Here is a 25,303-nt window from a genome sequence, read left to right on the forward strand (position 1 = left end):
CCTAGCCACACTAAGTTATTCATGCAAAAGCTTCTAAATTTTATATAATTATCTGTTTTGTCTTTTGAAATCACTTCAATCCCTTGTCTGATTATTAATTCCCAATCATGGTTGTCAAAAGTACTTTCTTTCACTCCCTCTAAGTTTATGATTTGATTTTTTTATACTTAGATTGCTTATTCATTTGCATCTTACTGTAATTTCAGTGCTCTTTCTTTTATGAGATGCCAAAGTTACCCTTCTCCTTGCTTCCCAGGGATAATTCCAGACCATTGATTCATTACTCTGTCTCCACTTTTCATCATTTAGAGTCCATGCCATCAATCTCTATCACCCACTTCCAATCATTGGCACTATTGCATGTTGCCTCCCACAGATCCACTTCTGCCTTTTAATTTGACTTTGCCTCCAGCTCACATTCTCCCAAGTCTACCCCATGACTCTTTTCTTCCAACGCCTTTGATTTCCTTATTTTTTCTGACCTTTGGATGAGGCACTGTAACACATTAAATTAACTCTGATCCTGTGTTATACCTACTGCCTGCCTCTCTGCTCCTACCTCTGGGCTCCAAAGTGGAGGGCTCACCCATCACATATGCATGCTGTCAGCTTCAACTTGGGCCTTGTTGCTGTTCAGCAATCTTTATTTTTCTCTGCCAGTCACAGGATTTTTCTGCTAAAGTTTCAGGCCTTGGGGTAAGGAGGCCTGTAGTAAGTTGTGCTTCTGGAGTGGGGCACACATGGCAAGGAACCAAACATGGTTGATGGGCAACTCTTTTTGCTCAGGTGAGAGGCAGCTGGTTATAGTAGAAAGAATAGTGGAATTTCTTTCAGGAGACTTGTGCTAGCCCAATCAATCTTACTTCATTATGTAGTAGATGATGCAGTGGTTAGAGTGTTAGGGCTAGAGTCAGGAAGACCTGAGCTCATATCAAACATATAGTAGCTGTGAGTTAATCTCTATCTGCCTTATATGTGTGCGCAGGTGTGAGCACACACACGAAACTAGTCATGTGGTACTGAAGTTTAGACAAAAGGCTGAGGCTGGATGTAAACATCTGTCATTCATCTGAATAGGGCTGGTAATGACACTCTTGTGAGCTGATGAGCTCTCTGAAGTCTGCAGCCTCCCTCTGCTTTTTAAAACAGAAGGTACTTCCCTTCCCCTCCAACCTGTGGTCAGACATACAGACTTCTGGGAAATGTAATCCTGGCGAATTTTTTTTAACATTATAGGAAATGAAGTGCCAGGGACATTTTTCCTCAGTCATGTCCACTTCATGTCAAGTGTGACTAAAAATACTACTCCTTCCTCATGGGAGTTTTTATGAGACAGGTACTTTATAACCTTTAAATCACTGTATAGGTGTGAGCTATTATTGCAGGAGGACAACCTTATTTCTTACCTGTTTCCATAGTCCCAGACAGAAATGACTAACAGAACTCCCACAGCCCATTCTCCCAAGGGAACAAGGATCCAGGACACAGTCCCTGGGTGCCTGATGGAACTGACTAAACCCTAAGAGGAACAGAAATGTATGCATGAGGTTCACATATACTCAGAGAAACCTCCATGGACCACATAGGTATGCCAAGGGAGAGAGAGGAGGACTCAGTCTTTACCACAGACTGATGTGTACTGCAGCAAAACATCAGGTGGCCAGCCTCAAAATCAGCAGCAATTTCCTACCTCTGTAGCCTACATTAAATGCTCAGAGGGTGGGGGTGAAGGGGGCAAAATTCTCTTCTAATAATGATCTCCATTGCTTACTCCTATGGGTTTCTCATTCATCTTTTGTGTTGAGGTCATTCTGCCTTCTTGCATGCAAAATGTTGACAGACTCTCTAATGTACTCTCAGTAGGATTCTCCCCTCTAACCTTAGTGCTTATCTTTTATGAGCTATTTCATACATGCTCAGTTTTAACTCAATCTATATCTATATTTATATCTATATCTATCTATCTCAATATATAAGGTGTGCCCAAAGTCCAAGTACGGTTTTAAATTTTAATAGCTTAGTAGCTTTAATTGCTTACAACTTCACTATGATTTTGGGGATACCCCATGCCTAAGAAACTTCATCTATTCTCTAATCTTTCTAATCCCAGAAGAAGAGAATTAATTTCAACTCAACATAATAAACATTTATTGAGTGCTTTGTATGTGCATGACTTGTATGGGCATACAAAAGATATTAGCTTTGCCCTCAGGGAGCTTATAGTCTCATTGGAGAGACAAGACATAACTAGACAATAATATGATGGTGTATGTTATATATTTTAAATTGAGTATAATTGTTTTTTTATTCACATTAATAATTCTTAATATTAATAATAATTAATAATGAGATGGAGGGGCATAGGAATAGTATAAGATAGTTGTTACCATAACATACAAGAGAGGATTCCACATAATCTCTCTAATCCCAATGCCTTCCTACTGTTATTTACTTCCTATTTATCCCTTATATACCTTGCTCTTTATATATTTATTTGCATATTGTCTCCCCATTAGATTGTAAGCTCCTGGAGGGCAGGGATCATCTTTTGCCTCTTTTTGTGTCACCAGTGCCTGGCACACAGTAGGCTCTTAATAAATGTCGATTGATTGATTGGTTTTTTGCCCCATTGGTCTTTCTCCCTGTCATTGCCAACTAGGGAGGAAGCACACACAGTACGGTGGAAAGAATTCTGTATTGTGGTCAGAGGACCATGGGCTCAAATTCTTGTCTCTGAAACTTATTAACTCTGTGACTTTGGGCAATCGACTTAACTTTTCTGGACTTCAATTTCCTCATCTGTAAAATGAGAGGGTTGGAATGATCTCTGAGGTTCCTTCCAGCTCTTTACCTATGATCCTGTGAGAAACAGAAGAAGGTGTTCTGTGTCCACAGGACTGACACCTACACACTCTCAGCTTTGCAGGAAAGATAACTGGATGTAACTGGTTCCAACCAGAACTCTGACTTGGTAGAACCAGGCCTCTGACCGTAAAAGGTCTGAGGCTAGTACAAATGCTTAATGAGCTGTTTAATATTAACTCACACACCCCCAGGGTGGAGCAAGCTAATTTAAATGCACCACAAGAGAGGAGGAACACATCTAGGAGAAAAAAGACTTAACTCTGATCTAAGCAATGAATAACCGTGTTAACCGAAGACCTATGATGAAGCATGTTTCTGCTGACAGAGAGGTGAGGGACTCAAGGTGTAGAAAGTGATGTGGATTTTTCGACATTGCCTCTATGTGGATTTGTTTTACTTGATTATATTAATTTGTTATATTGAGGATTTTTTTCTTTCTCTATTTTTAATTGGGGGAAGGGGAAGTGGAGGATAGTAATATTGATGTCCCCCTGCCCCCCAAAGAGAGAGACACAGAGAGAGTGAAAGAGAGAGAGAGAGAGAGAGAGAGAGAGAGAGAGAGAGAGAGTTAAACACTTTTTAAAATGCAGAGAGAGAGTTAAACACTTTTTAAAATGCAAATTTGGAAGGAAGCATAGTAGAAGCAAGTAGAGAAACATTGAAGGTAACATATGAAGTTATCGTATAATTTTAAAAATGGGCACATGGTATGAACAAAATGGAGATTCATGGCTTCATGTGAAAACTTGTAATCTGTGTTGTATATGAAGACGTTCTTTTTTGTAGTTACAATTCAGAATAAAAAATAGCAATTAAGTTATTACAAAAATCATGGAATGTCAGAGCTGAAAAGAACCTTAAAGAATATTTAGACCATCCTCCCCATTTTACAGATGAGGAAACTAAGACTGAGAAAAGTAAAGCAACTGTCCCAGGTCACACAGGCAGAGAGTAGCAGTCAGAACTGGAACCCAAATCTTCTGACTCTTTCCAATACAGTACACATACTGCTCAAAATGCATGAGTTGGTACTAATATTGGGTATAATAATAGGCATTATAATGGTAAGCACAATAATAAGCATTTCTATAGTACTTTCCACTCAAAAAGGACTTTCCTGACATTATCTCCTTTGAGTCTCACATCTACCCTGTGAGGCAAGATTCAAATCATATCTCTGATACTAACTAGCTGTGTGACCATGGATAGTTGCTTACCCTGTCTGACCTCAGTTTCCTCATCTGTAAGAACATGTCACAAAACTGTCCTGAGACCCAAGTGAGATTTTGTATGAAAAATTCTTGGCAATCTTCAAAGGTACCAGTTCTCTCTTGTTATTATGATCATTCTTATTATTCTGCTCTCTTCTTTCATGCTGGGGTTCCAGTAGAAATGATCCTGCCACAGGTTCCTCTTCTGCCCCTCTTCTCTTATGTTTAGGGTTTGATGAACTATTGTGTGGGTAGATAAAATGTTTGACTTTTGTAATTGAATGAGAGTATTGAGATGAAGACACACCTTCTGGAGACTCACTAAAAGCATCTTTGGGGCTATTGGCAGTAGTGCAAATATTATTAATCTTATCTTACCATTAAGGAAACTGATACCCCCTCTGGGTAGGTCACCTGTTCAAGGTCACACAAGAAAGAGGCAGAGGCAATAATTTCATCCATGTTTTCTGACGCCCCCATCAGTACTCTCCCCTTTACAACTGATAAGAAAGATGCTTTCTTTCTATTTCTGTTCTATCCTCTACAAGGGCCATCATGGTAAATAGTCATCGACTTAATTTAAATTGAATGAATTTGAGGTGAAATTGTTTGTCCACACAATAAGCCAGGTTTCTCAGCTCATCAACGCTTCATCAAAATTCTGTCACATCCAAGGATCCCAATCGAGTGTTTTCAATATGTGTTTTTAAAATACATTCTGACTGAAATATAACTTCCATCTGTTTGCATAGACTAAGCCTGATGAATCAGCCTGAGGGGAAAGAAGCAAATCCAGCTGCCAGACACTGATTGAGCCCCTAACATGGACAACCTCCTTTCCCTCTGACATCCTGGAGTGCTCTCACCCTAAGGCCCCGGACAAAAAGGAGAAAGGAGGACTGAGTGCTTGACAGAGCTGTGGGGTACAGAGCAAATTTCAAAGCTAGGGATGACTGAGCAGCCAGCTAAGGACCACTGGAATTCTTTAGCAGCACTGTTCCCCCCCCCCCCCAAAAAAAAAGAACCGGAAGCCCCAGGGATTTGTTTCTTATTGGCTCAAGCAGTATTCCTACTGTCCCTGGAATTTGTTTTCATAGAGTTATGTGGTTTATTTTTATTTTTTTGAACGGCATTTATTTTGGGAGCCATCAGTAGCGAGCATGACAAGGACTTAACAAGAAGTAAGATGAAATACAGAAATGAAATACTGAGAGGGCTGTAGGGAAAGAGAGGCATCTAGGGAACAAGACCACTATTTTATACATACATCTGCTGCCATTAGTACTTACTCAGTCCTACATTTTCTAACTCTGTCTTCCCTGTCCCTTTCGTTCTTGTTTCTTACCTTCCTTAAAACACCTTAGTTATTTCTTGCACACCTCATTGACTTGGCTGTCTCCTGTATTAAAGTAAAACAAGTTTTACCGGAGGCTTCAGGGACCCAGGTCAGCCCACATTGCAGAGATTTATTTGGAGAGATAAGATCTAGAATCTTGAATACCCCCATTTCACACCTTCAAGGGATTCTGTGACTTGTCTCTTTGGAGCAGTAGCAGGAAGGCTGTGGTTGGCCACTTACTCTTTCACTCTCTGATCTTCAAGAGGTAGGATCAAGAGACTGAGCTAGAATTATATCTACCTCCTACATATTAGATATTTGCAGTCCAAGAATGTAATTTGTTTTAGGAGATCAAGATATAAGCCACTTTCCTAGTAGCTCTAAGGTGTACAGTTAGCTTGGTCTCTGATAGCTTTAGCTCCCTCCCATCAAACACTTGCTACACAAAAGACAGAGATAGCAAATAAATGTGTTTATTCAGGGCTGCTAGGTGGTACAGTGAATAGAGTGTTAGGCCTAGAGTCATTAAGTCCTGGGTTCAAATCTATCCTCAGCCTACCTTGCTAGCTCTATGACCCTGGGCAAGTCATTTAACCTCTGCTTACCTGGGTTTTCTTATCTATAAAATGGGGATAATAGCACCTACCTCCCAGGGTTGCTGTGAGGATCAAATGAAATAATAATTGTAAAGCATTTGGTACAGTGCCTAGCACATAGTAAGTGCTATATAAATGTTAGCTATTATTACTTATCAAAATGTCAGTAAAAACAGAAATTGGGAGGGTTATGCAGATTAGGGTAGACAATAGAAAACACAAGAGAAAATGGGATACGAGATTCAGGAGTTTGATAAAATCTCAATTCAGTGAAGGTAAGAAAGATCTCCCCTAAAGAAGTCCACTTTTAGTAGTCTTTGCGGGGAGTAGGCACTGGAAATCAGGAGACATGTTAACAAGCCAGCTTTTTCCATGTCTACTACTCAGGGAACTCTTGCTAGATATTTAAAAGTTTGTTTCTTCTCAACTCTTTTTCCTTCCCTCATGACTCCACCTCTGGGCTTTCTTCTCTGAAATATCTCTAAAGGCACTCTACATTATGCTGTATGTAACATCTTTGGCTCAGAGGTCTCTCAGCCAACCAGGAGTCACATCTTCCTACATATACATAGCATCATAAGGCTGTCTATTATATAACTTCCCAACCCACCTGAGGCTGAGGTATTTTATTAAAAATATCACCCTTTTTCTAGGATATTCTTGAATATTACTGAGTAAATCTTTAAAAAGACTGCAAAAAGGGGGGGTCTCCTTTCAGCCCCTCTCTTCTCTGGTTTGCCTCTCTTTCCATACTTCTGTCCCCAGACAGAGGGGAAAGTATACTTGACTGTCTGTGGGCTCAAACACACTTGCTTTTTGTACCCTTCTTTTTGTTATAACAATGGAAATTGGACTAGAATACTTTCCTTCTAAGCTGGGCATGCACACTTTGTTCCCTTTCAGTGGCACATGTGGGCTTGCTCCCTGTTAAAGGACATGTGGTGACTAACAACTGTTGGATAGCCCGTTGGTCCTCATGCCTGGGAGATTGTATTGTAGATGAGTAGTGACTGAGCCATGAAGAACTGGCCCCTTCAGTGGGCCATGTAAAAGACTGAGAAAAAATGCTTCTCTCTCTCTCTCTTTCGTATGTATCACCTTGGACTCAGGTAGATTCTCCTTGGAATTTTCAGTCAAGGAGGAAGGGGGTTTCTCTCCTTTCCTTTTCCCTTCCCCCAGTATCAATGACAGTTAGCACTCAAAGGAAGTGCTATTAGAAGGAGTTGATGCAGATGAATCTGAGACTGGCCCTCAAGACCTTGGTTGCCTCTTCTGTTTTGGGGGATTCCCCCCACCAGCATAGGTGACTTAACTGTGATCCTGAAAGAGTGATGTTTCTAATGTTGGTGGCTACCTCATTAATTCAAGAGTTATGAGATTCCCAAGTCAGAAATGGTTTTCCAGGAAGAGGAATTTCTTGCAACTACACCATTTCTCAGGGGTAGAATAAATATTATTAGGAGAAAACACTAGGTGCTGTAGCCAGAAGGACTAAGAAAGAACAAGCCATACCTTGGCTTGCCAGGAGATCCAGTCTCATGAAATTGTGCAGGTCAGAGGGGAAAGTGAAATAACTGTTCAGCAGTTCCACAAAGTGCCTTTTCCTTCTGGGAGAGCCATACGGTGCTAGCTTGTTGCTTGCCTGCGAGTTAAGGGCCATTTTAATATATGATACAAGTGATTGTTGATATTACCAGGGGATATCCATGGTAGGGGGAAAATGTACCACTATTGAATTATGATTGAGAGGTCTCTAAAGACAACCAGGTATCTGTGAGCTCAGGGCTGTAGGTTTTGAGCTACAAGTTACTTCAATATTTCAAGTACTGAAGAAGTAAACCTGAGAATGGTAAAATAGAAAGTTTAGTTTAACCTAAAAGAAAAATTCAACCTGCCCCTCACTCATAGTGGCCAATTAGTTTCCTTTTCCATCACACGTCCAACTTCCTCCTATTCTTGACCTGCCTTCTCCTGTCTTTTTGCATTGACTTATACCTTCCTGAATTTTTGGATTGGATTTCTTACCCCCACCCCTACCCCATTCTTCTTCTTCTTCTTCTTCTTCTTCTTCTTCTTCTTCTTCTTCTTCTTCTTCTTCTTCTTCTTCTTCTTCTTCTTCTTCTTCTTCTTCTTCTTCTTTTGCTTTTTGGAGGGCAGTTGGGGTTAAGTGATTTGCCCAAGGTCACATGGCCAGTTCCTGTGTCAAGTGTCTGAGGCCGGATTTGAACTCAGGTCCTCCTGACTCGAGGGCCGATGCTCTATTCACTGTGAAACCTAGCCTCCTCACCCTACCCCATTCTTGCTTTTGAAACCCCTCTCTTCTTTCAAGGACCACTTCATGTGTCACCCCCTCCAGGAAGCCCTTCCTCCAACACATCCTTTTATCCTTACTCTTCAAATTTCTCATAGCACTTTGGACCTCTCCTTTTTGTACTTAACATATTATTTTTTTAATTAAAATTTTCCTTTTTAATTAACAGAAATTTAGTTTTCCCCATCTCTATCCTACTGGGAAAAAAGAAAAACAAATTTCATCATTAGTTGATTTTTTAAGTGTCATTCTGTACCCTGAACCCACCACTTCTCTCTAAGGAGATGGATAGCATGCCTCATCATTGATCTTCTAGACAGGGGTAGGGAATCTGTGACCTTGAGGCCACACGTGGCTTTCAAGGTCCTCAGGTGTGGCCTTCTGACTGAGTCCAAGTTTTACAGAACAAATCCTTTCATTAAAGGGATTTGTCCCATGAAGTTTGGATTCAATCAAAGGGCCACACTTGAGGACCTAGAAGGTCACATGTGGCCTTGAGGCTGCAGGTTCCCTGTTAGAATCATGGAAGGTTATGGTGCTCATCAGCGTTATTACAGCTCTCAATTAGCTTATTTTTACAGTGTATCTTCAACATCTTCAAAATTATTTGATCTTATGGTATTGATGTTACAGTACAATTTTTTTGGTTCTGCTCATGTCACTGCATCAATTCATGCAAGTCTTTGCATATCTCTTTGAAATCATTTGTTTCCTTGTTTCTTGTAGTACCGTGTCTTACAGAACTGATCACATTCTGACCTATATCATAGTTATTTGTGTACATGTCTTACATTTCATTATTTTATTATTATATTCTAAGCTCTTTGAGGGCAGAGACCATGTGTCATTCATCTTTGTATCTCCAAAGCACTTAATACAATCTCTTGTGAGTTGAATTAATTTCCTGTTTCATGGGTCTGTCTTTCTCTTTGCCCTACATATCCCATTCACTTTTCACTCTGCTATCTCTGTCATATTGCCCAATCCAAGATCTCAGTCTTTTTTTTCCAGTGTTCTATTTTCTCTCTTTTTCCTTTTTAAAGAGACTATATGGTATGATGGTCTGAGTGCTAGACTGGGATTCAGAGAACCTGGATTCCAGCCTCAGTTTTATTATTTCCTAGCTGTGTGACCTCTGTTAGATCTGTTAGATCACTTTGGATCTTTAAGCCTCAGTTTATTCATTTTTAAAATAGGCAAAATCATTCCAGCCTTTGTTTATTTCTCATAGTTGTCATAAACATTGCACGATATAATGAATGGGAAAGCATTTTGAAAATGCCTTGCTAATATCAATCAAATCAGTGACCTTTCTATTCCACCAGCTGATGTGAAGCACATTTCTGTAATTTCCATGGGAAATTGGGGTCATTTATTCATCAACTACTGCTAGACTCTAAGCTCCAAGGGCAGGATGATATCATAGACATTGTGTCCCACACAGTACCTCCCACCGTGCATAAGCACAGAGTAGGTGCTTGATAAATATTTGTTAAATGAGTGAATCAATGGCTATTTATTGAGCAGTGACTGCAGAAGGAGAATTACTTATTGGAACAATTGACATTGAGGGCAAATTGTGAAAATTGCTTTTAGGTGATAATTGGCAATGTGAAAATTGTCAGCCTGCCACACTGACCAACCACAACCAACTAAGGCTACCTAGTGAAAGCAAGGCCCTGACACTGACAAATCTAGAAGCATTTTTGCAATTGTAATTAACCTTGGTTCTTGGAGAAGGTCCTGCATGAGTGATTATACCATGATAGATGGAGAATGGAAACAACCTGAAGCTCACAGTGCAGTTTCACTCTTGGAAGGAAATCCACTTAAGTATCAAGGACAGCCACCTGTTCTCAAAAGATTGTTCTCTGACAAGCATAGGGCAATGCACTTGCTGTAGCTGGGACACCAAGTTCAGGGGAGTTTGTTGACAACCAGCAGAGAGCAATATTAAACATAAGTTTCTGACAAGGGTTTCAAACATAAAGTTTATGGCCTCAGGCAGTGTGATGAATGAATGAATAAATGAATGCATGAATGAATGAATGAATGAACATTTTATTAAGCACTTGCTTCATGCCAAACATTGTGCTCAGCACTGGGGATACAAACATAGAAACACAATCAGTACTGGCCCTCAAGGAGCTTCCCTTTTAATAGGTGAAGATGGCACATAAAGGGAAGTAGTAACTGGGGAAGACCATTTTGGTTTGGAAAGTTATAGGAATGATGAGTGGTACCTCAGAGGAGTAGACTGACAAATCCCCACCAGTAGTGATGATGACATTAATTTCATTATGGTTCAAGAACTGGAAAGTGAGGGTGAGGGAAGAGGAGGAGGAGGAGAAGGAGGAGGAGGAGGAGGAGGAGGAGGAGGAAGTGGCAGTATGCAAGTTATGTGGAGTGGCAAGGAAGCTGATGAAAAGATGGCTGGGGAATTGAGTGAAGCATGGAAGGAGCCAGCCTGGATGGATACAGTGGGTCATGAGGTACAGGACAAAGAGACCCCAGGGCAGAAGTCCCAGAGATGAGGGGTTTAAATCTTCCAGGACATGGTCTCTGGTCTAGAAAAAAAAGTGACTGGTGAAAAGATGACTGATAGAGATGATTCTCTCTGTCTCTCTCTCTCTTTCATACACTCTATATGTATGTATAGGTGTAAATATACATATGCACACACACATATATATTGCAAGAGGAAACAGTTTGCACATATACATGTATACATATATATATATATATACACATATACCTATATGTGTACATAACATGGTGGAGAGAGCATTGCACTAGGAGTCAAGAGATTTAGCTTCAAGTCAGCTTTGTCAATTATGGGCTGTGTGACCTTGTTCAGGTCACCTAACCTCTCAGAGACTCAGTTTCCTCATCTATAAAATGAAAGCATATGATCCAGACTTAGCACAGTGCCTGGAACATGGTAGGTTGTTTACTAAATCTTTATTGATTGATCTCTAAGGGTCTATCTAGTTTTTTACATTCTGCAGTTCCATTTTACTGTGATAACTCTTCCTCTAAGCAGAATATCATCATTTAATTAGCTTTCATTCTTTTTTTTTGCTTTCATTCTTTACAGATTTTTTGGGTCCCAGCCTATGGTTTCATAGTGGTCCTTCTGGTGAAGGGATGGGATGATCTTTCATAGTGTAGTTCAGAATTTGAAATGGAAAGTTGCCTGGGACACTGACTTGCCTGTAGTCACATAGCTAGTAGGTTTCAGAGACAAGACTAGAGCCATGTCTTCCTGATTCTAAAGGTGGCTTTCTATCTACTGTGCCCCACTTCCTCTCAGTAATGTAGTAGTACAATTGAGAAATGAGTAGAACCCAGAAAAACACTTTATGGCTTTCAAAATATGTGTGCTGGTTTCCCTGAACTGTCTAGAATCAATAAAGAGTCTATGCAGTGTTAGAACGATGGCCTTGTATGGGTAAGGCAGCCCACAGGGGAATAGATGCCCCTGCTGGTAGGGACCAGAAACAGGAGATGTGTTATTCAGAGTATAAGGATTTGTAATGGAAGCAGCTAGGCATGAAATAAAAAGCAAACCAGAGCCAGAGGGAGGAGGTGTTGTCCTGCATCCAGAACAGTTTGCCAACACAGTAGTGACAGGATACAAGAATATACAGGAAACTTGGTCCAAGGTCAGTGAAGAGTTCAAGAAACCAAATGTCCAAACAAGCTCAAGCTTGTATAAAGAGTTCATATGTAACTTGTTCAGCACTGTGGTATCCATTTCAACATAATGGTATCTTTTTAGAGCCCTGATGCTTACTAACCTGGGTTCTTTTTATGCAGAATGAGTTTCAGCTATGGACAGCTCCCAGCATAGTGATAACTAGGAATTCTAGCTCCTATGTCAAGTATCTCCAAATACCTCATCAAATGAATCTTTTAAGACCAATTCAATCAAGCCGAGTTGGGGCAGGGGTGAGGTGGGGTGGGAATAGAGAAAGATTTGATAGAGACCTCTAGATACAAAACCCTATGGGGAAGAGACCTTAGAACAAAAACACAGGTGGAGATCCTGGGACACTGTAAGGTTGCTGCTGGGGGGTGGGAGGAATCAATCATTACATCTCAAATTTTGTTCTTAAATTTGCATGTGAATACATTTCCTGATTTACATGCATAACTATGTTATTTCTCCCTAGGAGGAGCCCTCTGGTAGCTTCTTAATTTTAATTAATTATTTTTGTTACAAAGGTGCTGGCAGCAGTTGTTTCCGTGTTGTTACAAGGATGTTTATACTGTCACTGCCCACCACACTTTGGTATGTTGAGGCAAGATTCTGATTTAGTTATGGCTCTGGCTCCTACCTGTAGCTACAATTCCCCACATAGGAAGCATGTGTGTTTGAATCACAGCAAACACGAAATCATTAAGTCGGAGAAGGCAGCATGCCACATGGAAAGAATGATGAGTCTAAAGTCAGAGAACATGAGAGGGGGGAAGATACAGAAAAAAAGTACTAAACCCCAGGTCGTTATCTTCCATCTACCTGTTCATTTTCTTGCCCTTGAAATCAATCAGTCAATCTGTCTGTCTGTCTGTTTGTATGTGGGTGTCTGTATGTATATATAAATAAAACTGGTCACACACACATATATACACATATACAACTGGCCATGCACATGTATATGTATTCAAACATATGCATATACCCTGACACATATGTACACACACAGTAAACATATATAACTGGTCACACATACATATACACATATATCTGTATATGTTCGCACATGTACCTATGTACACACATACATGCAAACCCCTCCAGAACTTTGGCAAGAAAATACCAAAATGGAGTCACAAAGAGTCAGACATGACAGAAAAAAAGACTGAACTATAAGTATGTCAAGCCATCACATTGATGGTTCCATGTATATACCTATATATATATATATCTATATATACATATACCTATACATAAACACTTACATCCATATGCATACATATACACACATAACCATATACATACATCTGTGTGTATATGTGTCTAGTAGCAAGATGATTTACAATATGTAATCCAAGCCCTGAAGCCCATTGATGGCAGGTTCTCTCCTCATTGGTAGAAATCCATGCCTTCTTCTGATATTGTATTTCCTTGGGTGGGTCTTTTACCTCCTTGGGTTTTACGTTCTTCATCTGTGAAATGGGAATGCTAGACTAGATGGCCCTCTTCAACTTTTAGATTCAAGATCCTATAAACTCTTATGTTAAAGTAATAAGCACTGCAGGGGGAGGATCAATCATTGCACCTCAAATTTTGTTCTTAAATTTGCATATGAAGACATTTCCTGATTTACATGTATAACTATGTTATTTACGTTGTAAAATTATTTTGTCTTTCATTTAAAATGCCGCAGATTAGCAGACCCAAAGTTCTACCCACCAAATTCATATTTGTGACAAACTGGTCTGCAATCATCAATATAGGTCAGGGAGTCCTAGGTTCAAGTCTTGACTCTGACACATTCTAGCTGTGTAACCCTGAGATCATCACTTAACCTCTTTGTGCCCTAGTAACTCTCTAAGACTGTAAGTTCCTGCCTTTAGAAAGAAGTAGACTGACATACAGAAGAAGAATGAGATTTCTCTTTTGTTGTTCCAGAAGACAAGTCAAGGGCCTAACTGTCGCACAATGACAGATGCTGGCTTGACATAGTTGCTATTCAGTCTTTTTTTTCTGTGACGTCTGACTCTTTGTGACTCCATTTTGGGATTTTCTTGGCAAAGATCTGGAGGGGTTTGCCATTCCTTCTCCAGCTCATTTGACAGATGAGGAAATTGAGGCAAACAGGATTATGTGACTTACCCAGGGTCACACAGCTAGTGTCTGACACCAGTCTGACACTCCAGGCTTGGCATTCTATCCAGTTCACCACTTAACTGCCCTTGCTTGATAGCACTTGATAAGTCTTCCCACACCTTAGTTTCCTCATTTGTAAAATGACATTATGGGTTAGATGGTTTCTGAGGTCCCTTTCAGCTCTAGATCAATGATACTTTATGTGCTAGGGAAAATGGATAAAAGTCATAGACAGACAGATTTAGACTTGATATAGAAGAAACATTTCAAATTATAATGAACTTCCCCCAAGTGTCTAGGGAGGCAATAGGATCCTTCTACCTGGAGGTCTTCATAGGGAGACTCAGTAACCGTTTATTGGAGATTCTGTGGAGATCTCTCTATGGCCTCTGTGGTCCTTTCTCTAAGAGATTCAGAAGCAGAGCTGTTTTGGCTGTTCTCAACCAGATATCCTCACAATAGGCAAAAAAAATTGGGAAAGAAACACCTTCTGAAGTGACCTTTTAAAGTCTTCCAAAAGAGGCATTGCCAAAGAATATCTCCTTTCACAGAGCTAGAAATAAAAAGCTGCTAACAGAAGAAAAATAGTCCCTGAATAGGAAAACTAAAGCTATTATAAAATCTTTGTGCTGAAAAAGACCTTTGTGGTCTCCTAATCCACTCTCCCACCACGTGCAGGGGTCCTCTTTGCAACTTCCTTTAAAAATGACCACCTAACCTATATTCAAACACTTTCTGTGATGGAGAGATCACTCACTTACAAACTACCTCAGTACATTGTTGGAGCACTTGAGCTTAATGGCTAAATTACACTAGGTCAGCATCTGTTTAGAGGCTACCCTTGTAGCAAACTTCCAAGTGCTCTCTGAATTCAAGAGCCTCTTCCCAAAATACAATTTCTCAACCCCAGGTCTTTGTGTCTCCCTTGCAATGGAATGGGATGGGGGAAGGTACGGAAACAAAGTACTGAACCCAAGGTCACTGTTTTCCATCTACCTACCCACTTTCCTGCCCTTGGTCAATCTATCTATCTATCTATCTATCTATCTATCTATCTATCTATCTATCTATCTATCTGTCTGTCTGTCTATCTATGTAACCTCAACCCCAAAGCCCATTGGTGTTAGATTCTCTCCTCATTGGTGGAGATCATTGCCCCATGCCTGTGTGAGGGACAGAGTGGAGCTGGCAAGGGGGGAAAAGAATAGAGATTCAGTCTCTAGTCAGTCTCTTTGAGCTCTTCTAGGGTTCAGGGGCTTTTAATACCTAACATTTGCATAGCACATACTATGTGTCAGGAATTCTTCAGTTATCTCATTTGATCCTCAAAACCCTGAAAGACAGGTGTTATTATTATCTCAATTTTACAGATAAGGAAGCTGAGGGAGACAAAGTGACTGGCCCAGGGTCATATAAGATCACAGCAAGTAAGGTCTGGAGTTTGATTTGAACTCAGGTCTTCCTGAGTCCTTGGTCCAGTGCTCTATTCATTGAACCATCTAACTGGTTTCTGACTTCTAGAAAGAATATGTAGCATATGAACCCCACTTCAGGTTGCTAATGGGAGAGGACTGGGGAGAAACCAACATGAAAGGAGGTGGCAGTCGCCATCATATCCCTATCCACAGCTCGCTATATACTAGAGCTTGGAGAATTTCTCCATGAGTAAGATTTGGGACTCTCTCCCTCTCTTAGTTGAGCTGTTACCTTGTACTTAAAGGAAAAACCCATTCAATATGTATTATCTGGAATATATTCTCATATGTATGCTCTCTCTGACTTCTGTTTGCTATCAACTTAGATAAATGGATTTCTTTACTATTTGCTATGTGAGTTCACTCTGGAACTGTTATCTGGTGGGAAAGGAGTTAAGCCTTGGATATAAACCTTAAGGCCCTCCTTTCCCACTTAGAAATAGCAATCAGGAATTTAGCTTGAACTTAAAATTACAACTCCTAGACCAATAATATTTAAAGGAACGGACAGCTATAATGTTAGCCTGGCACCCCTTCTTTCTGAGGACAGTCCAGAGCAACCTCTGGCCCCAATCTCCTGCTCCCCTTCCTGGCAGGAATCAGTCTCTCTTTGAGAAGAGTGGGGATGTGGAGGAGGAAATGGTAAAGATATGTCTATTCGTGCCCCCCTCTTTAAACAACACAGAGACACATCCCTTGCTACAAATACATATTAGAACAATTTCACAAAATCATTTTTAAACAGTATTAATCCCACAACTTTCTCATTCCATCCCATATCTGTCTTTTTGGGAGAGTCATTGTTTACAAAAGAAAGAATAATTGGTTTATAATTAGAAGACCAGGGTTCACATCCCAGATCAAGCTCTTACTACTTCTATGACCCTTTTGAGCCTCAGTTTCCTCAACTATAAAAGAAGGAGGTAGGAACAGATGACCTCCATGATTCCTTTTAACTCTGTATCTGTGATTCTATGATACTAGTGCTTTCAAAATTCAACTTCAATTGGGGTATCCAATTAACACATACTTACCAAAAAATTTTTTTTTTCGATAGGGAAAGTGTGTTTTTCTGTGTGTGAGAGACAGAGGCACAGAAAAGAGAATGTTATTATTCTTTTGAAATATTTTAGTACTGGATTTCTTATAATCTAATACATCAGTCTAATGAGATTGTTTTTCAAATGCAAATGAGACTGCAAATCCTTTCCATGAAATAGAGCTGCCGTCCCTGCACCCTCTAGTTAATTATGATCACTTGGTTATAATAGCACTTTCCTGAGAAAGGGTTTGAACTTTTCTCTCTGCCACCAGTGCCTTATAGAGAAGAAGGAGCAGATTCCTGGGAAGGTGGGGGAGTTAGCAGACAGATTGCTGCTGGAGGATGAAAAATGATTCTAACCTGCACTGCTGTGCCCTGGTCCTCTTCTGGAGCCCTAATTTTCATGCACTCCCTAAGGCATTTCTTCTATCAGTTTTTACAGACTTTCTATCTCTCTTCAAGTCTCCAGTTCCATAGCTCTGTTTTTGGTCTCAGCAATGACCTCACCTCTTACTTAACTGAGAAGACTGAGGGCACATAACCTAATCTCCCTCCTACACCCTGTCTTCTTTATGATATATGACAGTCCCCACACCCTTTCACTCATTCTGCCCTTCAGTCTCCTAGGGAGAGAATTCACTCCCCGCTAACACTATTTTTCCTGCATTTGCTTTAGTATTTATTCCCTTTCAATTCCTCAGGGCCCTCACTTTCCACTTATTTCATTTCTTTCCATCATCTTTAATCTCTCCCTGTCCACTAGCTCCTCCCCTTCTTCTTATGAACAACTTCGGTCTCCACTCCTTTGAAAGATTCTTTAATTTTCACTGACATGACTTCCCTTAATTGTTAGTGGTCCCCGACCCCGAAATTACTTTGTGTATATATTTGTATCTATAAACACACATATGTGTGTATGTTATATTTTACTTGTGGCACCTGAGAACATTCCCACCAGCTCAGAGGGTAGGCCCCTCATTGGATTCAAAGTATTCTGTGGGTCTACATCAAAAATGATAGATCTTGAGTCCCCGATATTGTGTTTACCTTTTATATTCAGCCAGAGGACACAATCAGTACAAAGGAAAATTATTTTTATGAAATGACATTTATAATCAATGCAGCAACAAGATATTTATTTCTCAAACCTGGGATAAACTCTCCTATAAATTGAGGGCATCAGTGAAAAGAGTAGATACATATGAAGGGACATATACACAGGGAATATATGTTGCCAGGAAGCACACATAGAGGAATGAGCACATAGGGAACATGTGGCCAAGACATACTTGTACAGGGGCAACTCATGCCTTTGATACTGCAAGGCAAGTCTCATTTTCTTGTGATGTCATTATACCTGTCCAGGCTACTAATTTTATTATCTCCCTGACAAATATTCCAAATATGTAATTGGCTGTCTTGGGGAGTGGGTAGAGAAGGAAGAGAGGGAGAAAAATGTAGAACTCAAAATTTCAAATAGTCCTGGGACAGTAAAGCCAGTCTTCATCCTGTCCTGTAAAGGCCAACATTGTTGGCAATCTCAAGCCTACATAGATTCAACTGTGGATGCTCTGTGGGTCCTGTCTCTCCCCACTGCACCTCCAGATTATATCATTCTACCCAGTCTAGAATCTCATGATATTAGGGATAGTAGCTGCTGGATAGTAGAGAAAGAGACCCATGTCTATCCCATGGTATCATCTAAAAAAGGTGAGGCGATACGTTAAGTATTGGGAGTCTTTGATCTAAAAGTCCATGGGAGTAGGATTCCCCAGCCATACCTCTTTCTATGTTCCTTAAGCCTTGGGGGAATGAACTAACACATTCCTTCTTCTGCCCAGGGGGCCACCTCAAACTCAGGTTTCAAAATACTCCTAGAGGTAGATGGCTTATGCTGTGTTGTCTTGGCCCCCACCAAAGTGATCCCTAACCTCCTTGCCCCATAGACATATTAGAAGCATTGGACCCCAGTCAAAAGCTGTGATTATTGTCTATGTCCTCACTTGTGAACGAGTTAGCTGGGACTAGCAACTCCACTCCACTTTGGAGATTAGAAGTTAAACCAGTGCTGGGAAAGGTGGGGTTGGAACATCCTCTTACCCATGTTCAGTTTTTTTGTGCTTCTAAAATAAGTGAAACCTGAACATGAAAAAAAAGTAGAATTTAATCCTAATCTAAGGATAAAACTGAAGAGATTACAAGGTGTGAGCTATTGTTTGGATCAGAAACAGAAACTCCTAGCGATTGGCTAATTGAGGATCTTCCTCCTTCCAACCTATGAAAAAGCAAGCTGGTCATATTCTCTGGTGACCTCTTGAAGACTTGCTATTTTCTTCCAGAAAGAGGGAGGAAACAAGTGAGGAAAGGGGTTATTTCTCCCCCCCTCCCAACCCTGCCCACCAGGGGCAGTAATGACTGCTTGCAGCAGAAGTCAAATACTTGTATAAAACCTAAGAAGAGAATTCAAATTCACTGTTCTTAAGTCCCAAGTTCCTGAACAGAGAACTGGCTAAATTTTTTAATTCCTTTGAATTCTTAATGTGATCTCAGAATCCAGATTTCTACAGAGAAAAAAAAGAGTTCCTGGTGCAGTACTGGCTCTAAAGACACTCCCAAACCTGACACATACTGGCAGACTCAGTCTTTAAGCGTGGCTACTATATCTTCCTTTAGGATTTTAAGAGTATATGGGAGTGGTTGAGGGATTGCTTTATGAAGCTTTGTTCATGAGCCTCTCTACCAGTATGTTTCAGCCCATGATTATATCAGTTATTGTCAATTAGTCAACCAGACTTAATTAACTTTTAGTTAGGGAGATTTATTACTGTTAAAATCATAACAATAGCACAGAACATATACCCTACCAAGTCAGAGGCATGATCTCTTACAAGAGCATAGGGGAAAGTGGGATCAATCTTAGAGAATACTTGTAGCACAGGAGTAACTAGCAGCCATCTTTCATCTCAACTCTTGCCTAGAACTCAGTCATTGAATGGGTGTTGCCTCAGACAAACTGAGACCCAGGGAAGACCTTAATTTAAAAAGTTCAATGTCACCCACTGCATCAGGGCCATTGCCAGTCATCTTGACCTTTGTTGTGCCACTGAACTTCAATGACTTTGGAGGAAAGAGTGAAGATGATGACATTGTGCCTTTCTTGTATTCAATTTACTAGCAAGACAAAATGTCTCCTTCATGATGTCATTTGTCCTCTTCAAGAATGAAGGATGAGCAACGACAACAACAACAAGACTGAGGCGATATTAACTGGTAAGTGATACTGGGGAACACACTGGATAGGAGTTCATAAACCACAGAACTAAAGAAAGAAAATCCCTCATGTTTAACCATAGAACACTGAGAACAGCAGCTTTGTCTGAGGACCTGACCTGTTAGTGTAAGTGGGATTTGGGAAAATGAGTCCAGTGCCTTTGTATTCTATGCTAGAACCTATTGTGTATAATTGTTTCACCTTTTGTGTATATAGAAACAATTCTATACACCTATTGTGTATAATTGTTTCACTCTCTGCTCACCTTGTTCATTTTTAATTTTGATAATTTTATTTTCATCTCCCTTTTTGGATCAGGTTAGAAAAAAGGATTTAGGGGTGGCTAGGTGGCACAGTGAATAGAGTCAGTCCCTGGAGTCAGGAGGACCTGAGTTCAAATCCGACCTCAGACACTTAACACAAAAAACTAGCCATGTGACCTTGGACAAGTAACTTAACCCCAATTGCCCTCCAGAAAGCAAAAAAAAAGGCTTTATTAATAGTTTTTTCCAAGAACCAGGTTTTGTTTATTATTTCTGTAGTCTTTTATTTCACGCCCTGTTATTATCTCTTTTTCTGATAATTGTCAATATTTCCTTTTTGTATTTTCAGGGAGGTTGCTTGTTTGTTGACTTTCTAGGTTTTTCAAACTAAATTCTCATTTCATTGACCTCTTTTTACCCCTATTTTTGTTAATCAATGTTTTCAAAGTGATATTCCTTCCTCTGAGGACTGATTTAGTTACAGTGCAGAAATGTTGGTATGTTGTCTCATTGTTATCATTCCCTTTTCACATAATTGTTCACTGTTTCTATGATTTGTGCTTTGAGTTTTCATATCTTTAAATGAGTAAGCCCTAGATACAGGGGGAAAACCTCTGTTTATGTACTCAAATCATGATTATTAATTTTTAACAATTTAATAATTTAATTTGTCTTTGAAATTAAATGTTTTCCAACTACATACACTTTTATGTAGGTACGACCAACACATATATGTGTATATGACAAACACACATATATGTATATATGTAAAATCCAAGGTTAATTTTTTTTATTTAAAAAATTTTTTTTCTTCTTTTTTTAAGGTTAATTCTTTTTTTAATTTTTTTTTCTTCTTTTTTTAAAGGTTAATTCTATATTAACAACATCAACAAAGTCAAAGAATGGGAGCTTTGTTCTGGCATTGAAGTTACCTCCCTATATAAAGTATAAACACTCTCATTAACACCATATTTGAGAATTATTTATTCAGTCCTATGGCAGGTAATAATCCTGGGTTATATCTTTGAATTTAGTCTTTAAAATAGACAGATACCAGTGGAGACATGGAGAAAACCAGAGTTTAGATGGGCAAAGAAAAGTTGGTTGGAAACATATGGATGTCAGTTCCCTGGAGAAAATCTTGTACTCCTATGTCGTCCAGAAGCCATGTGGTCTTAGAAGGTGATGGCACCATTTAGCAGTGGAAGGACACACTGGTAGAGTGGTAACAAAAGTCAGGACCAAACTGGACGTTTTAGGCATTTGAATAGTGCCTGAACATAGGAGGAATTCCTGGATGGTTTTGAGATCTCGGACCAAAACTCCTAGACATAAGGGGGTATGTTTCTGGATAAGACTAAGACCAGAAACAAAAGGAGCAATTCCTGAATAAAGAAGGACACAAGCTGAGAAGCAGCAAGGGATTGAAGCAGTATATGGATGAGTATCTTACCTTTTATTTGTACTATGATCCATGCAGAGTGTGTAGGTCTAGGGAAGGAGTTGATTCTCTAATGATCCCAACTAGTTGGAGTCAATTACAATCTCAACAATAAAGTATTGCTACATGTCAGAAGGACTGTGCAGGCAGGATAACTATGCTGGAGAGTACAGGGTTCATAGTATTCAAGCAGTTCGCTTGATGCCCTAGTACCTCTGAGTATTTTCCTTTGCATACTAGAATTGTTATTCAATCATTTCAGACTATCTGTGACCCTATTGTGGGATTCTTGACAAAGATACTGGAGCGCTTTGTCATTTACTTTCCTAGTAGATTAAGGTAAAGAGAGGTTAAGTGACTTGCCCAGAGTCACCAAGCTATAAAGTGAGGCCAGATTTGAACTCAGGTCTTCTTGACTCCAGGCCCAATGCTCTATCCATTGAACCACTTCGCTGCCTACTGAAAAGAGAATAATAATTTTGACTGATTATGGACTCAGGTTTTGTGCCTTTAGTTTTCATTAGGATCAAATTAAGTCTATCCTATACTTGCTGCTGTGTTAGTCTGAGTACTTGCAGAAGGATTGAGAACTCTTTATCTTTTTCTGTAGAAGCTTAGAGTTGAACTAAATTGTGATGCTCCCAGGGGAAAGCCAAAGGTACTAAAGAGACTTTTGTGAGAAGTTCCGAAATTGAATGAACCTAGCTCACTAAAGCCAGAATTTTATTGCTAGGACACAGGTTTAATATGTATAATAAAGTACTAATAATAGCAATAGCTAATGTTTGCATAGAACTTCAAGGTTTACAAAGTGCTTTACACATGCTAACTCATTTGATCCTCACGACAATCCTGTGAGGCAAACATTATCACCCACATTTTACAGATGAGGAAACTGAGGTAAATAGAGGTTGAATGACTTGCTTAGGGTCCTGTAAGCTAATAAGATCAGTTTGGAACTTGTCTTCCTCCTTGAGGAATTCATGCTCTATTCACTTCTCTTAGAAAATGAGTCAAACTTTTTCTGGAGGAAGTTCAGACTGGGAAGGAGGTGGGTCACTGGTTCTAGCTTCCTAGTCCAGTGAGAAGATCAGAAGAACACATAAAAGAATCAGAGAAGGGAGGATTTGCAAAGGAGGAGGATTGCTGCTTTATGCTGCCTATTCATTTAGTTTTTTAAAAAAATTTTTTAAGCAATTGGGGTTAAGTAACTTGCTCAAGGTTACATGGCCAGGTGTTTCTGTGTGGATTCTAAATGTCTGAGCCCGGGATTCGATCCCTAGGTCATCCCGACACTGGAGCTGGTGCTGTTACTCACTGTGCTACCTGGCCGCCCCTGCCTATTCATTAAAAAAAAAAAAATTCCCCAAACCAAGTAACAAACAAACCCCAAACTAAAGAAATTAACTTGGATTGCTTCCTTGATCATATTGTTTCTGGTGATGTGTTAAGTTCAAAGGCATTATTAACCTGTAACTGTAAATAGACTTTAAAAAAAGCAAGGGACAGGCTAATTGGAAGAGTGACTCAAAGTTTATTTTTCCAAGTTGTTAAAAATGACAGTGTTGCAAATGAATGATTTGACTTTCGTTTCCTTTGCTTTGCTTTGGTATCAACTATATTTATTGGAAGGATAAAAAGTAATTAGTGGCATGTGTCTGTTTCCATTTTATGTAAGAAATGCTGGTATGGTTATTTGTTAGGGTTTTCTTAGATTCTAGTCCAAAGTTCAAGCTATATCATATTGCTAGCTGTGTTATTCTCAGCAGCAACATCTCATCACTAATGATACTCAAGGGAAGGTGGAGGTAGGAAAGAGAGGACTGGATCTAAAGCCAGTTTAGGACTTGTCCCATCCATGAGGAGTGAAAACTGTGACGAAACAACAACCACCACCACCACAAAACCCGGCCAACTCATGTTTGCAGTAAGAAACAAATTTTGGTGGGGATTATTTTCCATTGGATGAGATGAAAACTATGACAATTCATGTGTGGGGTCACCAAACCCTAGCACTCCATGACTCTCAAAGAGGGTATGAGGATGCTTGATTGCTCACTAATGCTTTCTCATTCCACACCTTCAGAACCACTTCTTTTCTTGAATTGATAAAATATTTCCAATCTCCTTCCACTTACAACCATTCAAATTTAGGGACATATTTCCAGTGACCCTCCCAGATCTGTACTATTTGTAAACTTAATGAACAAGATTACCATGCTTCATCCAAGTCATTGATAAAAATGTTAAAAAGGACAAGGCCAAGCATAAATTGCTGGGTTACTCCACAACAACTCTTGGAGTTTGGCTATCCATATAATTCTGAATCCATCTAATTGTATTATTGTATAATCCTATTTCTCCATCTTCTCTCTAAGAAGAATGAAAATGAGACATTTAATTAAAAACTTTGCTAAAATCTGCATATTTATATAAATAGCATTCTTTCATATCTACTATCAAAAAAAGGAAATTAGGTTAGTCTGGCATGACCTGTTCACCAACCATCATCTTTTTTTTTTTTTTTTTTGCTTTTTATAGGGGAAGGCAGGGCAGTTGGGGTTAAGTGACTTGCCCAAGGTCACATGGCTAATAAGTGTTAAGTGTCTGAGGTCGAATTTGAACTCAGGTTCTCCTGACTCCAGGGCTGCTGCTCTATTCACTGCGCCATCTAGCCCCCCAACTATCTTAAGTGGTATGTTCTAGAATTTTCCCAGGAATTGAGTAAAGCTAATTAGCCTATAGTTTGTAGATTGTTCTTTTCCCCTCCTCCCACTCCTTTTTCAACAACCAAGATGACATTTGTACTTCTCCAATTTTGTGTTACTTCTCCCATTTTCCATGATCTTTCAAATATTGCTAACTTTCACTCCAGACAATAGTTCTTTCTATTAGTGAGGATCAGATCCAGAATAGAATTTCCCTTTGTTGTTTCTATCACATTTTGAAGGATTAAATTATCTTGACGGCAAGTCAAGAATTTATTAACTTTATTAGCTGCTCTGTTTTTGGCAGAGAAAGCTCAAGCAGATGTCTAGAAAACGGAAGTTCCTCATCACTACAGTATCATGCCTTTGTTCCAGGTTTGCGATCTGCTTCCCAAACTCCTGAGTTATTTCTGTTTTCTTTTCTGCTCTGTCTGTAGCATACTCCAATGATAAAAAATCATTTCTGCTTTTCATTCCATTGACCTGTAACTAAATATTCTCTTGTGCTTCCCCTCCCCCATTCCCAGATTTCCTTATGGGTATACTTCTTAATAAGCAACATTACTATCCAACTTCACTTTTACCTATGCCATTCCTTTTGACAGAGGTATACTCATCCAGAGCAATGGACCAGTTACAGCCTTCATTCCAAAAAGTCCCAGTGATACATTTAAGGTCAAATTTGCCTCCTTACATTAAGACCTAGCATTCCTGTCATTTATTGCTAAATTTTGGACATTTATGTGTAGACATTTGTGGCCATGGGTTTTACTACTGGCTCCTTTCTTGGATGTTGTCTCCTGTGAAATTTTAGGTATCTCAACCACTACTATCCTTCCTTCTTTGTAGTTACTCTCTTAGGTTCCTTCCTTCCTTCCTCCCTCCCTCCCTCCCTTCTTTCTTTCTTTCTTTCTTTCTTTCTTTCTTTCTTTCTTTCTTTCTTTC

General features: G+C 39.6%; 1 long non-coding RNA gene across 3 annotated transcripts in view; it reads left to right on the top strand.

Moving 5' to 3' along the window:
• The window catches only part of LOC138147527 (uncharacterized), a 98,891-nt gene that overhangs the window by 21,918 nt on the left and 51,670 nt on the right, over positions 1-25,303 (top strand). For all 3 annotated transcript variants that reach the window (XR_011164832.1, XR_011164833.1, XR_011164831.1), the window contains exon 2: positions 19,851-19,945. This is a non-coding gene — a long non-coding RNA (uncharacterized lncRNA). The remainder of the gene's footprint in view (positions 1-19,850; positions 19,946-25,303) is intronic.

Source organism: Petaurus breviceps, unplaced genomic scaffold, assembly GCF_028583685.1.
Source record: "Petaurus breviceps papuanus isolate PSGF00001 unplaced genomic scaffold, PetGlider_PUasm1.0 90792, whole genome shotgun sequence".
Taxonomy (NCBI): Eukaryota; Metazoa; Chordata; class Mammalia; order Diprotodontia; family Petauridae; genus Petaurus; species Petaurus breviceps.